At 35.6% G+C, this 17,309-nt stretch overlaps 1 protein-coding gene and 1 long non-coding RNA gene across 2 annotated transcripts in view; one reads left to right on the plus strand and one right to left on the minus strand.

Moving 5' to 3' along the window:
- Nucleotides 1-17,309, plus strand: part of LOC147824446 (3',5'-cyclic-AMP phosphodiesterase 4D-like) — a 483,409-nt gene that overhangs the window by 269,795 nt on the left and 196,305 nt on the right. The gene's annotated exons all lie outside the window — the stretch shown is intronic.
- LOC101696340 (uncharacterized) overlaps nt 1-17,309 on the minus strand; it is a 52,188-nt gene that overhangs the window by 34,429 nt on the left and 450 nt on the right. The gene's annotated exons all lie outside the window — the stretch shown is intronic.

A 17,309-nucleotide genomic window follows, 5' to 3' on the forward strand; every position in this document is an offset into this window, starting at 1 on the left:
TTCATCTTTTTCTTTTCTTTCTCAATTAGTGGCCCCTGGGAATCATTAGGTAAATGCTTGTTGGTTTTTCCATAGTAATTACTTCTGGGGTCTATTGTTTTTCGGTTTTGGTGCCTCTTCATTTCCTGCAACTTTAGGAAGGATTTCAGAATGGCTTCCAGCTGTAAAAAGAACTATAAATCGAATTACCACTTACTTTATGTTTATGTGGTCTCGGTAATCTTTTTAAGCCTGGCTAAGCATGCTGTTGCTGACCTAAAGGAGGTTAGGAGCCTGAACTTCGGTTCCAGTCTTGCCTTTTAGCTTAAAGATCTTCCAAGATTCAGGGAAAGTCAATAAATATGTGAAACATTTCTGAGTACTGCATTTCATAGAAATAGGGAACAGTGCAGATCTTTTAAAGATTCTGAGTAATACGCCTAAATGCAAAGGTTTGAATCATTTAGAAATAAACTGAGAACAAAGAATTCTAAAATTTTCTCAATGTGTGATGAGCAATGCTTTTGACGTGAGCAATTATTTTATTTTACTTTTTATGAGAAGATAGTGAAACAATATTTGGTTTCTCTTCATTTTGGGGGAAGATAAGTAATTATCATGGTTGTTGACTTTTGTATTTTTATCATCTCCATGTACTACAAGATAATTGGGAAAGAATCAAGTTACCAAACAAGTTATGCTTCCTTAAAATACTTACTGTTCTTTCCAATGGCAACCGGACTACCTGAATTGTTACATGAATCTTTGATAATTTTTTTCTGTAATCCCTAGGTCTGAGCAGGACTGTATGGTTAGTTTTAAGAAGATGAGAATCTGATCTCGATTTACACATCGCCCTTTAGGCTGATACTGGGGTGGGTGGAGTTAAACTGGGACTGGAACACTCATAGTATTCAACTCTGCCACAATTGCCAGACTAAATAGCATAGCTCATTCCTCATCCTATGCTGTGCATTGAAAGCATGTGTGTCTAAGTTGGATGTAATGCTCTTAAAAGTTTAATTAGAATGCTAATTAAAGGACTTCTCTTGATCGTTGCAGTGATTGAACCATACAGTAATATTAATACCAGATATAGAGATTTTTCCATCATTTTCTTTACTGTTTTATATTTCTGTCAAAATAACTTGAGAACTAATATATAATTATATCATATAAGGAAATGATGGAATCTGGTAGTAATAATACCAAACCAACAAGAATAATAATAGCTGACATTTTAGAGTACTTGTAGATCAGGTACTATTTTCATTAAATTTATTTTTAACAAAAAAAATAAAAATTATAAATACCTATGGGTAATACATGATATTTCAATATATGCATAATCAATAATATTTAGATCAATTTAATTTAAATATATCTATCTCCTAAAATATTTGTCACTTTTCATAGTAAAAACTTTGAAAATCCTTTCTCTTAGCTTTTGAAATATACAGCAGATAGTGGTTATCTGTAGTTACCCTATTGCAAAAGAGCACATCAGAACTTGCAACTTCTTTCTAACCATAATTTGGTACCCATTGATCAGCTGCTCCCATTCTCCTTCCCTCCTGCTCTCCCAAGCATTCTGTACTCAGCTTCTATGTAACCAACTCTTTTATACTTCACAGATGAGGGAGATGTTACAGTGCTTGTCTTTCTGTGCCTGGCTTGTTTCATGTAATGTAATAATCTCCAGTTCCATCCATGTTGTTGTGAATTAAAGCATCTCTTTTCATAGCTAAATAATACTCCATGGTGTATATATGCCACACTTTCTTTATCCATTTATTAATTGTTGGACACCTATGTTGTTTGCATTTTCTGACTGATTTGATTAGTGCTGCAGTTAACACAGGAGTACAAATATCTCCTAAATATACTGCTTTCAAGTATAATATACATATTAACCCAATTGATCTTCATAATAATGGAATTAGATTCATAAGTGACATTTTTTAGATGAGAAAACTGAGAAACATGTAACCTAAGCTGTGTTCTTTACCGTAATTCTATGTTACATTCCATTACCCAGTCACTGCCTCTTCTGCATTAATTAATTTTGTATAATGTGAAAGTAAAACTTATGGGAGTTTTAGGGAAAGGATGATGTGTAGTGTTATGGATATGTAACCATAAAATTAAGGGATTAAGTTACATAATAACTAAAATTCTGTGTTTTAAATGGTGCACTGACTGATAAAATGCAGATATGAATTTATTTAATGTTTCCACTTTCTCAAATAAAAGAGGCAAAAAATGGAAAGAAGAATGAGACTGTAAGAGGGGACTTTAGTCACATAACAAAGAAAGGAAGAAAAATATTTTATGATAAATATTGTCACATCAACATATGAAATTTAAATTGTAGTGATAGATATTTCCCATGCAATATTTTAAGTTTTAAATATCCAAGACCAGGACTCTGAGCAGCATATAGTTTCTTTTATAGTTTCTTTTGGTATGGCACGCCAAAACTCCAAAAATATTTACACTGCAACTACATCATGAAATAAATCCGTATAAAACTAGCCTTTCAGAATCTAGCCAGGTAACTTCTTCAGTTAATTCTTATGTAAATATTTATTTCAAATTGTAAATTTGTGTGAAAAATTTACAATAATTATTTACATGAATAAAGAGAATTATCATTTGATCACATTCAACTAAACTTTCATTTCTTTCATCCCCTAATATGTCAAGTAGTTTATAATTCTATAATGTCTTCCAAATATGAATGTATATTTCAAAGGAGCTGATGACCCTCAGAAGGACTAATTTAAAGAGAGTGAATTTCTTCTAAGAGAGTATTGACCATAAAGCTCACGAAAATAAGTGGAATTCCAGGCTGCTTACAATCATACAGTGACTATGTAGCATTAAAGAGATTGTTGATTGTCTTAGTCACTTTCTACGTCGCTGGGACAAAATATCCAATACTCAAAATTTAAAAAAGGAGAGGGGTTTTTTTGCTCATGTTTTAGAAATTCTAATCCTTTTATGGTCTGAGGCATGGTGGAAGGGCCCAGGCAGGGGAAAGCTGCTTACTTCATGATAGCCAGAAAGTAGAGAGAGTCAAGGAAGGAACCAGAAAGCGGGACATACACTTTTGGGTCATATCCCCAGTGACCCCATCCTAAGAGCAAGTCAGCTATAATGTCCCATAATCCAGTCACCTTCCACAAATTCCACCTCTGAGCACAGGAAGCTTTGGCGAGACATTTAGATATAAACCACAACATTCTGCCTTTAGCCCTCAAAAGACACATATGCATCTGTTTATGTAAAATGCATTTAGTCCCTATCTAAAAGTCGCCAGTGTCCACAGTTCAGCATTGTTAAAAAGCCCAAGTTGAAAATTTCCTCTTAGCAATGAACCCCTATAACAATCAAGAAAGTCAAACATTACCAACCTACAAAGGCACAGCATAAACATTCCCATTCCAAAAGTGAGAGATAGAGAGACAGGAACCAGTGGGACCAAAACATGAATGAACTCCAGCAGGGCAAACATTATATAATGTGAGCTCCAAATGATCCCACACGTGGGCACTGCCACGATAGTATCCCTCATCGCTTCCCTCTTGGGCTGGGTTTGCTTACTCTTTCCAGCTTTCCTCAGAAGTACTCTCTTCCTGGCATCTCCAACTTGCTGGGGTCTCTACTGCACTTTTGGCTTCACTCTCACAGATTCACACACTGTCCTTTGGCTGGACACTCAGCTCGACTGGCTGGCCTCTCACACTGGCTGGCCTCTCGGGCCTTCTTCTGTACTCTGTGTAAGAGCTTCCCTGGCCCTACATCTCTCGCATTCAGCATCTCTTTGAAGTGAGCAAATGATGCCAAGATCACCAGCTCAAGCAGTAGCCACGCCCCCTTGAATCACAGCTTGAGTGGTATCCAAGTGCCTTGATGGCTAAGCACCATGAACTACAAATTCTAGGGAATGAATCACCTAGGTGGCCCTTCTCCAGCAGGGTGCCCTGCAGAGAGCTCTGCTCTCAAAGCAAAGTCTTTTAACCTTGTACCCTTGAGCATGTGAAGGGAGGGAAGTTGCTGATTCCAGGTCTGTATTTTAATGCTAATCTTTTCTGGAACCATGTTCTCATCTGCACCATCATTGTGGGTACCTTATTTCTGGCAAAATTGAAATCTTTTTTTTTTTCCATTTAATTCTTTTATTGGTACATTTTAGGTATACAATATCTTTACATTTATCATTGGGTACTTGTACCTGTACATGATTTATCTTGGTTCTTATTTTTTCCCCATTTCCTGTTCTCTCTTTATCCTGTCCACCCTTCCCTCTTTACAAAGACTTTGTTTCTATTATTTCCTTTTCTCATCATTTTCCTTTCTCTTCTTTCCTTTCCCCTTCCTTCCCTCTTCCCCTACCCCTTTGAAACTTTTCTTCCTATTTCAACTTATCAATTATTTGTTTTAATCATTTTAATCCTTATTTACACTTTTTAAATGGGCTTTTGCTCTTCTCACAGTAGATCTCATTAAAAACAGCAAGCAATAACCATGCTACAGACTGAATATTCTGCTGCCTTAGTTTCTCTACCAGATTAATTAGTCTGCCACCCTTAATCTTAGTCTCCTATAAATTGTCTGAACATGAACAAAAATTAGACAAGTTTTTGTTTTGTTTTGTTTAGCCAGAATATGACATACATGGCCCGGAGTCTAATTGCCAACGGAGTCCTGGTTTCCAGCTGAAACCTCTTGAGCCTCTTCTTTACCACCTTTCTTTTTGTCAGCATTTAGGTCTCCTGACCTCTGATCAGAATCTGCCATCAAGCTCAGCTTACTGCACTGTAGGGGTTCTGTAGCCAGAATTTCCAAACTTTTCTATAATCTTCCTGGGAACCATTTCCAGAGACCTCTGGACCACATGGTTGGGCAGTCACAGCAGTGACCCCATTTTTCTGGTACTGAAATCTGTCTTAGTAACTTTCTTTATCACTGGGACAAAATATCCACTTTAGGAGGGAAAGTTTATTTTGGCTTATGGTTTTAGTCCATAGTTGGCTAACATCAAAATAGGCAAGTAAAACCAGAAGGGTTTGGTACAGGACAGCTACTCACCTCACAGAAGCCTGGAAAAAGAGTAGGAAGGGAGGAGTGGGGAGAGTTACATACCCTTTAAGGCCAGGCCCCCAGAGATCCACCTCTTCTGACCAGGCCCCACCTCCTCATAGCACACTTTGTTATAAAATCCTTAGTGGAATCAGTGAGTATAGTCCCCCATGATCCAGTCACCTCCCAGAAGTCCCACCTATGACTGCATTACACTTTAGGGGAATAACTAGACATTAACCATAGCAAAGTAAGAGGTGTTCCATAGTACAGACAGTGTTAACCTGTGTACTTGCTTTTACATATTCATCTCATTTAATTTTTTCTCATTTTAATTATTATTTAATAACAGAGGTAGGGAAAGTATTATCCTCTTCCTTCCAAATAGAGAGGGTACCTGATTTTCTGCAAACAATTTCTTCAATATCAATTACTAAATGTCAGGGAAATTTGAATTGCTATAGCCATTGTATATCGTCTTAAGGATACATTTACTCTCAATACTTTAGTATTTGAAAATAGGTATGATTTCCTTAAACAAAGAGACAACAAAATTCCAAGTAGAGGAAAGAATATAGGACAAGGGCACAAACACAGGAAACGGTATTATTTGGGGAAAATTCCATTTGGCTAGTATGATTAAGTACAGGATGAAGAGAATTAATGGCCAGATGTTGATGGAATGCAGGAGGAAGATCCATTTGCAATGGTTTCATGGGAACACTGATGGGGTGTGTGGTCTAAGGCACATTAATGCTGATGGGTTAGATGGAGTAAAAGATAATGTGAGGTCTGGTCTGATGATCACAGAAATGGAAAGACTCAGGGATGGATAATAAAGATATTTTAAAGACATATCTCCATAGTATATAAATTGCCATGCTGATAGAGAAAGAGTAAGATACCTAAGATCATTCTCAGGGTCAGGCCTGAGTATGAGACAGGATTATAAATAGCAAAATCAGAAACATACTAAATTAGGAGAAAATGTTGTGTGTAGTCTGTTGAGTTTCAGGGCATGCAAATACATATGCTTAGCTAGAAATGAAGTCAAGAAAATATTCATATTTAAATTAAATATTATTATTTAAAGCCACTTTGTTTAAAGCGTAAATTCATGGAAGAAACTTTAGAAAAGAGATGAGGGGCTTCCAGTAAAGTCTTTAAAAAGGGAACAGGAAGTAGATATAAAGCCAGTGAAGAGATTGAACCAAGTAGAGAGCAATAGAAGGACGGCCAGAGTAGGACCATGTCTTGGAAACTCCAGGATAGCTGTATAAAACAAGGGAGAATATTTACCCCTTAGCCAGATTAATAGCTGGAGCACTGTTGTGAATCAGATGAGAGAAGAGGGGCAACTTTACTGCTCCCCACCTTTTCTTACCCCCACCTTTAGTAAAGGTATGGAAATAGGAACTTCATTTTAAATTACATTATATGATCTAATGTGGCAAACATTAGATGGTTGCTTTTCTTGAACTTACTCTCTTTCATCCTTTTCTAAAGATACCAATTGTTTCTTTACATGTAACCCTCTTCATGGAAGGCAATCTTTTCCCCAAGTCAGTCTGTACTAGTTGCTGTTTAAGAGTGACTATCTTAGTAATGGGCTGGAGACAAAATTCTGGAAATTGAGGAATGGGGGAAGTTGGCTAGAGGGCTTCTTAAATTGAGAGGCTCAGGAGAAGTATCTGTTCTGTTATGCTTGCACTGAGTGCAAAAGATTTTATTGCTGGGGTAGCCATCCTGGGTACACCATGGAGCTATTTAGAGGAATCTTGACATGTTGAGGATGTGGAACAGATAGACATGAAGGACGGGTTTCCTTGATGTAACAGTTGTGCCTCTTAATGAAACGTGCAGTCATGGGTTCTTTGGTGGCTGAGATTTGATTTTCCTTCATTTTTAAAGCCAGCACTACATAGTTTGTTCTGTGACTATAGGCCAAAAGTGTTCCAATTGATACAAGACAAAGAGATTTTGTTGTAACTTTGTTTTTGTCATGAAATTACCAAAGCCTCTAGGTGAGGAAAGCCCTAGAGCAGTTTTGGATGACAGAAATAAGGCATTTAGCACCATAATAAAAATTGCTGGCAGAGATACAAGGTCAACCTCGTAGAAATTGCAGGCTAACTCTGAGACTGTGTGTGTCCTGCTAAACAGGGTTCAGCTGGTGAAGCATATTTTTGAATTGATCACAAAGTAGTATTGTAGCAGAATATTCACCCACATTGTCCATTTTGAGGCATGACTGTTTTTTGTTGTTCCCTTTGGCATTTTCTTAGTCTTCGCTTGACTCATTATTCATCTCCACAGTACCTAGGTTTTGGCTCCTGTATATCTGCAGCATGCAAAGAAGCTGAGCATCAGCATCCAGAAAGTGGGTGCTGCAATTTGTAATGCAGACTAGAAGCTGGAGTAGTAAAGAGACACGAGTCTCCTCTGACCCCAGGGCTGGCCAGCAACATCTAAAATGCTCCTATCCAGCAGGCTAATTATAAGCCATCACGTTTATTCTTCCTGGAATACAAAATCAGGAGGGTTGCAGGAGCAACTGAAGGGGTTGTAAAATCTATCCTCGTTAGGACTTTTTACAACTCAGTTGCTTACTCTTTTGAAAATCTGCTACTCAGCACTTTTTCTGCACCAGTAAGCCATGCTGCAGGTTCCTATGAATAAAATCCACAACAACTGCATCCAAATGGAGGCACAGAACCATGTAGCCTCTTAGAATTTTTTAAAGCCTGCTTAAGACATAGATTCTTTATTTTTTTAATTTTGAAAGATTTGGATTATATTTAATAAGTATAACTATATAGAATTCTATAAACTTTTAAAAATAACCATTGTGAAAGTTTGTGATTATTATCATTATTTTAAGGGAAAAGCTGGTTAAATTGCCTTCAGATTCTAGGAAATTAGTCTTTCTGGGCATTGAGTGTAACAGGTTACTTCTTAGTCCATTCAGACTGTTATAGCAGTAACCAAAAACTGAGTTATCTTACAAATAGTCAAAATCTACTTCCTGCAGCTCTGGAAGCTACCTAGTCCAAGATCAGGGTGTGACAGACTTGGTATCTGATGAATGCACACTTTCTGAGACATTAATGATGTCTTCTTGCTATGTCCCTACATAGAGGAAGGGGCAAGGGATTTCTCTGGAGGTCTCACTGATATACGATACCTCTGCCCTCCTGATTTAATCACACCTTCCAAAGGCCCCACAACCTAGTTCCATCACACTGTGGTAACAGTTGAACAAATGAATTTTGAGGAGAGACAAACATTTAGACCATAGCGGGTCATTTAGCTTAACTGCACACTAAAGTTGTGTCATAGTAATTGTGAGCTTCTATACATGTGCAATGTATAAACTAAGAAATCAGGACTTGGTAGAGGGTCTAAGGAGGAATTATTCTGAATATTAATATAGTCATAGTCTTTTTTCGTAGTTGTATTAGACTGCTTTTTGGATAGACTATTTATGCTGGGAAAATTAAGGGGTTCAGTGGCCTGGGGTAGACAAAGTCTGTTCACAGAAAAGTAAGATAATGACTCCATCAACTGGAAGCTGCTTGAAATGTCAGCATCAATAACAGTCCTTGGCAGCACTGTAAGCTTACTCCAGCAACTATACCACATGAAGCAGAAAAGTCTGTTTATTAGTAATGGTGACAAGGTCAAGGTTACTTTTGACCTTTGCTTGCTGGAATACGTGGAGGCACTTCAGCATGTACTGAAGTTTGCATTGTGGCAAATGTATTATTGCTACCCCAGGAGGACTTCAGGAAAACAACCAGCTGATATTACTCGGGTGACATTTAGATGTTGTTATTTGCATTTGCATCCAATTTGGCAAAGACATGTTATTACAGAAGAGTAAGGGATCATGATCATGAAAAGAATAGGTACCTTATGTTGGTAACTACTTATACCACTCCACAAATCTGTTTTCCTTTGGGTATTAGTAGTATTCTTTTATAGAAGACTGGGGGTTTGTAAATGCAGTGAAAATGAGAGAGATATTTCACTACAATCTTATATATAGAATGTTTTTTTCCACTTAAGCTGGGTCTTTCTTAAGAATAAAAGGTTAGTTTTATTAACTCTATTTACATATATTTATTTTTTGTCGGTTTTATTTCTTCCCTTAAATATTCTCTGCGAATTAGGTAGTGGATGCTAAGCCAGTAATTTTCAGGCAATTGATTAATTGATTGATTGATTGGAGCTGGAATCTTTCTATGTTGCTGTTCTTGAACTCATGGGCTCTATTGAACCTCTTGCCTCAGCTTTCCAAGCACCTGGGATGACAGACACACGCCATCATGCCCAGCTAAAGTCTAAAGTATATTTTTTTATAAAACATAAAATTGGTTTGGGGATGTTGCTCAGTAGTAAAATGCATGTTTAGCATATGTGAAGTCCTGAAGTTAATCACCAGCACCACACACCCACACACACACACACACACATACATGCATGCACACCCAGACGCACACACATACACAACCATCTTGCATAAAATTCCCATATATAAAATGGATAAAACAGATGAAGTATGGATGAGAGTTAGAGCAGGAATGAGTCTAAAGATTTGACTACCCATCTTTCTCCTTCCATCTATTCCCTCTCTGGGATAGTTTCCCTCCAAGTTTTACCAAAAAAAAAAAAAAAAGTCTTCTGATTCATAAGTGCATGGCACCCATTTGCTAGGTCTCTCCTCGAGGATGGGCTCATCTGTCAAACCTGCATTCTCAACTTGTTCTCTCTTGTCCTTTGTCTTTTCCTGTAGCCAGTCATTATGATTTTTCAAGAATATGTAATGCCCTTCTCTCTTCAGTTTTAACCTCTTACTTCACTTTTTTTCTCATCTTGAACACTTGCAGGGGCCCCTCATTGACTTTGCTCCTGATTCACTTGTTAATTGTTTCTAAAGTTTTTTATTTTATGTGCCATCAGCAAAGGAAAATAAAAAGAGCATGAACCATTACTATGTTTGTTTAGGTAGGTATGAATTTGTATACATACAAGTATACAAACTTAAGAAGATAAATACCACAAATAGAATAAGATTAGATAGATAAATGGATAGATAGATAGACAGACAGACAGGTGTGCACACACTTTTATATTTCTTCTCATTTCCTGGTCATCATATAACAACATATACATACCCCACCTAGGAGACAAGTGCTCTAGTCCTTCCATAAAGGACAGTGTGCTGAAAGTCCCCCACTAGCTTTCAGTGACCATTACATACAACCCAAATATGGAACAGAGAGGAAAAAGCTGCTCATGGATCAACTGTTGACTACTTCTCAAACCTAAAATAATGGATATGAAAGCTGTTATTAAATGATTATGCTTGTCAAAGTATTAAATGATGTGTTTATCAAAATAGACGCATCCATACAGAGCACTTGGTCAATCCCAGATCAAGTCGTGTTTGTGAGCTCAGCTAGGCTGGCATAACAGCCAGAATATGCAGCTTGAAATATATATCTCCATCATTCTGACTACAAAAAATCGATAAATAAAGATTGTCAATCTTTTGCATGGGAGGGAATGAAGGAGTTAGAGTGCTGATGTAGGGCTCTATAATGTTTGTATTTTTCAATCCCTGGGAACTTAGTAGTGAGCAAACAAGAATAAATGTTGGAATTAACATCAGAACTTCAGAGATGCTGAAAGATTTTGTCAACATGATGATTGTTTCTTCTGAGAATGAAGGAAATGGTTTTTAAAACTAGGCCAACTGGTCACTTTAGCTTCAGTTTTAAATAAAGTTGTACATTCTCTTTATAATGTGAAGAAAAGAGAAACTGGAAATATTTCCTACATTTATTTTGAAATGAACTGAGAGTAAGCAAAGGGGCAGAGCTGGAAGATAAGATAACCTTTTAACCTTTTTCAGGCCCATAGGCTTAATATGGTTCAAATTTCTGTTGCATATTTTGATCCTCTGTCTCCACAGAAGTTGCTTAGGAATATGTTGCCAATAATAACACTGAAAATGCAGTTGACTTATTAATAGACCCTCCTACTACATAGATGCCATTATTTAGAAAGTGATGTGAGGTTCTGTGGGAGGTTGAACATATGGTAAAATAGTTTGTTTGTTCATCAAAAATATAAATAGTTAGAAATAAAAATAAAACAAAGCAAGCACTAGCCATTAAATAAAATGATTGCTCAATATTTCTTTTGGATGGCAAGGAAAATCTTAAAATTGATTTTTTATTTTTGAAATATCAAAGCAAAGCAAAGTTGCATAATTGCTAATTATTTTTATTATGCAAGTAAGAAATAATTTTGTCCTAGAAATATTGGGGAAACAAATAGCAAATTTTAATGTAAGCATTGCCTCATAATAAATGCTTTTCTTTACGCCTAAGGCAATCCCAAACTAGGGATAATATTTTGCAACTTAAAATATAATCAGTTACAAAAAATCCTGTGTTTGTATACACATCTTTCTTTATAAAAGGTTTTAGGTAGAATTAGAAATACCTGGAATTTACAAACTCTGTTTTGAAAGGAAGAATATTAAAGATGATAGAAGTGAAAGCTGTCTTTAGGGAACCTAGGACTCTCTCTCTTCCTGATCACTATATTTATCCCATTGTTGGACATATGAAATAACATGAAATTAAAATCTAAAAAAGAATATCTAATAATGTAAGTTTTAATCAAGTTGTTTTTAATGCTTGCTTTCTTAGAAACAGTTAAAAAGAGAATAAAGGTGGTTTCCTTAGAAGAAGGGGTTTTTTTTCTTCTGAATTTCATAATTAACTTAGGAATGGCAACCTCAGTGTATCAGAGCTGTTTAATCTCAAATTTTATTTAAAGTAATCTTTATGAGTAATGTGAGTATATGTGTTGGAAACTGAAACTAAAAGTATACAAATGGTTTTGAAGAAAATAGAAATTCAGAGTCAGTGCAGAGAAATCTACAGATAATCCTTCTATTGCTCTGTTGTTGGCAAAAATGAGGCCCAGATGTTGCATTATACTTTGTTCTTTATCCCATACCTTAACCATTCATAACTAAGGTTTTCAAAAAGAAATGTGAATTCCTCAGGGTTTTTCCTGAAATCATTTAAAAGAGATACTTCCCAGCCAAATTATTTTCTTCTTTTCCTGTTAATTCAATAGAGAGGGCCATTAGATATATTAGAAGAAAATGGAAAAAATGCCTCCACCTTCCACAAGGAACAGCTGGTTGAGACCATGACTCCTACAGAGGAAAAAAGGCAGAGGAAAAAGAGCAAGGTGAGGCACATGACTCTTCTGAAAGTCTTTGTTGTAAAATGACCTATTGCCCTTTCTACTCTCATTCCCTGTTTAAGGCCAGCCAGACAATGGGACTAAGCAATAAAACTCCCCTACCAAAGGCCTAAGAATTCATGTGGCAAATCATCTCACAGGGAAAACAGTGGATCATTGAGAACAGTCGTGCAATCTGCGTCAGCATATGAAGTTCATAAATTTGGCAGCCCAAGCAGGCAGAAAGGGCAAAATGCCTATCCCCTCCCTAGCATTTTCCTGAGCTATAGTATTTATTTGCATATTTTCACTTATAAAATGAATCCCTCATAGTTCATTTGAACTCAAGTTTTACAAATCTGTAAAGGCAAGAGAGGTAGTGGGCCAGGAAGAAGTGAGATTCTTAACCTATATGTGATTTGTTCTAGATTGTGTTTAGATTCTGCCTGGATATCTTGATATGGAAAAATGAATTGGATTGGATAGTAAATTTCTTGTCCATAAGTTTATTTGCCAGGTTTTTTTCTTGGTACCGGGGATTGAACTCGGGTCCTGCACTTGCGGGCCAGGCAGTAGAACCAGTGAGCTAAATCTCCGGCCCTTATTTGCCAGTTTTAGCTCAGAGAATATAAGTTTGTTTCTCGCTATGTGAATATGCCAGAAGAATCTTCATGTTATTTATACAAAACCATAGAGTCATTTTTGATGCTTTGTAAACAAGGAAAATGTAGCGTGTATGGTTGGATGATCCATACACTCTACATTTTATCTATCTCACTTTATCTGTCATGAACTTTTAGCATGTAAATTACCATCCTAATGATACTGCCTCTATTTTGTTAATCCTTTATCCTGTCTAGTCCCTTGACTTGGACAAGGTGAAGGTTCAGCATCCTGAGTTTGAAAACCTAAAATGCAGAATATTCCAAACTTGAAAAAAAAAACCAACAACACTGAGCACTAACCTGATGTCATGAATAGAACCTGACTTTATGTGACAAATAGTAGTCAAAATTCAGGTATACCTGAAAAATATTGTATAAAATTACCTTTCAGCTATGTCTATAAAAACATAAATAAATTTTTTGTTTAGACTTGGGTCCCATCCTCAAGGTATTTCATGATATCTGTATATAAGAGAGATCTATAGATAAGCAAATGTCCCACAATTTGAAAACATCTGAAATCTGTATACTTCTGCTCCTAAGCATTTTGAACAAAGACTGTGCAACATGAAATGGAGTTTCTAAACATCTTTTGTGAATTTTCCTTCAGATAAAAATAATGAAAATTATTTAATTTGAGCAAAATTCATTTTTTCTGTTGATTGTTCAATATTATTTACCTCACAGAAAACATAAAATTATAAGTATGTTTATTAAAACTTGACTTCTTGAAAGTAGAACATGCTACGTCTTTAGAAAGTTCTCTGCAGGACCTTGCTAACACAAGAAAGAGAAGGTCATGATCCCACTGTAGGATGCGGTGCTGGAGAAATGCTCCCAGGGGCTGCAGCTGCACAGAACTCACCTTTTCTACTACACCCTGTACACTAGTGATAACCAGGACTGGCCAGTAGGGGTTACTCCAGGCATTCTGATCTGATCTGAGTGGTGAATTGGACTATAAAAAAATAATGACCAGGATCTTTAAAATAGATATTCTCATGGTGAATTTAGGCACAATACTCAGGATTTGAAATTCGCAATAACTTTCTTTGAGCCCTTTATACCAAATTTTTTTTACCATTCATATGACAACGGGGGATATTTCAGTAACTAGTTTGCTTAGCCTTGCTGATTGTCTCTCCTTCATTGAAAGAAGATCGTATTTGTGAGGTGGCCTGATAGTCAAATTTGGCATCATTTTTATAAAGGTGGTATTCTTTTTTTTTTTGGGTATTGGGGATCCAACTTGGGACCTTGTACTTGCGAGGCAGGCAGCGGAACCAGTGAGCTAAATCCCGGGCTAAAGGTGGTATTCTTAATCTCTGAGGTTTTAATGTTACCCATCCCCCAAAAGAAAGCCATATAAGAATGCAGAATTTCATTTGTTCTTAAAAAGACAAAAATGTCATCTCCTTTTGTTACTGTAACTTCTCTTGTCAGTTGGCTCTTCAATTTTAGAAAATAAATTGGTTTTGAAAAGGAGAAAATAGAAAAGAAGAAAGAATTTTCAGACATTTTTCCTTGAAAGAGACAATAAACAAAAGTGGCTTTAAATACAGTTTTCATGAAAATAAAACAAAACGTGCAGAAGGTAAACTTTTTATCTGAAGCCTAAACTGGTACAAAATGAGTTCTGCTTACCAAACATTGGATAGAAAGGCCTTTATTGGAATAACATCTGCCACTTCAGAATAAGAATACAATTCCAAGGGGTTAAAATGTCAAAGTTACTCATTCAATGTTTCTTTTAAAAATATCGGGGGGGGTTGTTTTTGTTTTGTTTTGGTTTTGGTTTCTTGGCACCAGGGATCAAACTTGGGACCTTGTGCTTGCGAGGCAGGAGCCACAACCGCTGAGCTTGAGAGGCTCATCAGAGAGGAGGAGTCCTTTAACTGATGTTTTCTTGAAGCAAGCAGAACTGAAGAAGGAACTGTGTGGCTTAGACTAGTTTGTGTATACCACCACAGAAAGCTTGCCTTTAGATGGGTAAAACGAGGTGTTATAATAAGTGACTTATTTCAACATACGTAAACCTCTAGGCAGTTTGACAGAGATGTTAGTGTCACTAAACTGTCAGAGAAAGTGCATAGCTGGAACAAAGTACTGAGTAACAAGAGTATTTCTGAGTAAATTGTCCTTAAGGCTCCTTACCCACTAAAACTCTTAATCTCATCTTTCATAGCATTGTTGCTGGAAAGGCCTAGAAGCCCCACTTTGAAAAAAAAAAATTCTCACATGTGGTTTTGGTTTTCATCATTATTTTCCCCACTCAGCTAGTTTGCAAAAGAAACCAAAATGTGATTAGTCATTTCTCTTTACTAACACTTTGTCCCTAAGTGCTTAGGTTTAAAGTCTTTTTTTTTCTTTGCTGATGTGTGTTCACTCATCTAAGTGATTCACTCTGAACAATTTCTCCCATCAAGCATTTGTTAGAAACCTGTAAATCTACTTTTATTTACTGATTAAACATATTCCTTCTCAGCATAGAGATCAACCTTGAGAGTGAACCTCTCCCTGGAGCATATAGCTGTGGATAATAAAAGACATGATAGTAAAAAGTCTAACTTACACCACATTTAAAAAATATATATACATACATACATACATGCACACATGCATGTACGAATGCATATGTTATAGATTTCAACCAGAGATTTTAGCCATGTTGTAAAAATTTTTCTGTAGCACTGGTAGTTTATAATTACTGACCACTGGAGTCATCCAAGAACCACTAAACAACCAAGTTGCCTATTGTGAAGTCTGGGTCTCAATTTTGGGTTCTTAGGTAGATGGACTATAAAGTTTTAAAGCTTGGGGTTTGAGTTTAGCAATCCAATATCAACACTTTTTGAATGTAAGACTATAATAAATAGCATATTCATGAGCTTTAGGTCTTTCATTATTATATTGAATCTGTAAGGTATAGAAAATAAAATCACTCTCCTATAATTTTTATTAGTGCATTATGATTAAATAAGATTATGCAGTATTTAAAATTTGGTTATTCCTCAACCTGGCATAAATATGCAAACAGTAAATGACATCTCTAATTATTTCTGAATGTAGTGATTCCAATTTGATAAACATTTATAATTAAGCTTCACCATATGAGTAATCTAGCAAAAAATAATTTCAGTTTTTGTCTAGACCTGTTTGCAAGTTCACTTAGAAAATTTAAAGCCAATGTGAAATTTATGTACTAAGGAAATTCAAATAATTTCATAACTATATGATAAGCATTTATTACTTTGCAGAGTCAACATAAAACACTGATTAAATTCAGATTGCTACATTTAAAACAGTAATTATGGAATAAAAGTGCAACTTTTAAAAAAGCCTTACTGCAACATGTAAAATATAGTAGCAATTTTTGGCCTGCAGATGATTTGTATATCTTAGTATTTATTTTATGAATCTGTTTTTATAATAACATGAATGGGAGCCAATTTGGAGGACTGCCTTCTTGAGTAATACTCTGCATGAATTTAAATATCAATATATTAGCAACACCTTTTCACCAAATTAAATGTTTATATACACATGTAAATATATAGATAGTATGTATGGGTGGTATAATTTTTATAAACAGAAAAAATACAAGGTGCTGTTATTTTTCAATAAGTAAATGGACAAATTTATTTTTCATTAGAAATTTAATCTAAAACGTCCATGTGGTCAATGGCATAGATTTATTTGAGGTTTAAAGATTCAGACAGTAAGACAAAAGCACACAATACTTAATTTATTGGTGATGAAAAAGTCCTCACTGGCAAGATGGAAGAAAAAAAAATGAAGAAAGCTATATCATGTACAAGTACAAATTCCCTATAATGAATATTATCATAATGTATATTTAATATGTACCAATAAATGTTTTTGCTTTAAAAAAAAAAGGAAATACCAAATATTTCATGGAATTTATTTTCCAGAGTTTCAGTGCTGCTAAAAATTGGGAGAAATAAATTATGCTTCCTGAGACACTCTTCAATTTTAGCAATTATAATAGTAAAGAATTATGACTATTCATAAAAATTATAATATAGCAAGTGGTTATATTACTTATAAAGATATCATTTTCAAATAGTCTTTTTAAAATGTATCTTTTCAAAAAGACTTGTCTAATTACCTTTCTAAGTACTTATTTTGGGGGAATGAAAATCATTATGATAGTAGTAATAGCTACAACTTTTGAATTGTTAACACCTGCCTAGTATGGAATATTATATGGAATATTTGCCCATAGGCCTTCCAGCAGCTGTCAGAGATCAGTGCTATTATTATTACAAAAAAGACACTGAGATTTAGAAG

Source organism: Heterocephalus glaber, unplaced genomic scaffold, assembly GCF_053883595.1.
Source record: "Heterocephalus glaber isolate CG9 unplaced genomic scaffold, H.glaber_assembly_v1.0 deba00001543, whole genome shotgun sequence".
Taxonomy (NCBI): domain Eukaryota; kingdom Metazoa; phylum Chordata; class Mammalia; order Rodentia; family Bathyergidae; genus Heterocephalus; species Heterocephalus glaber.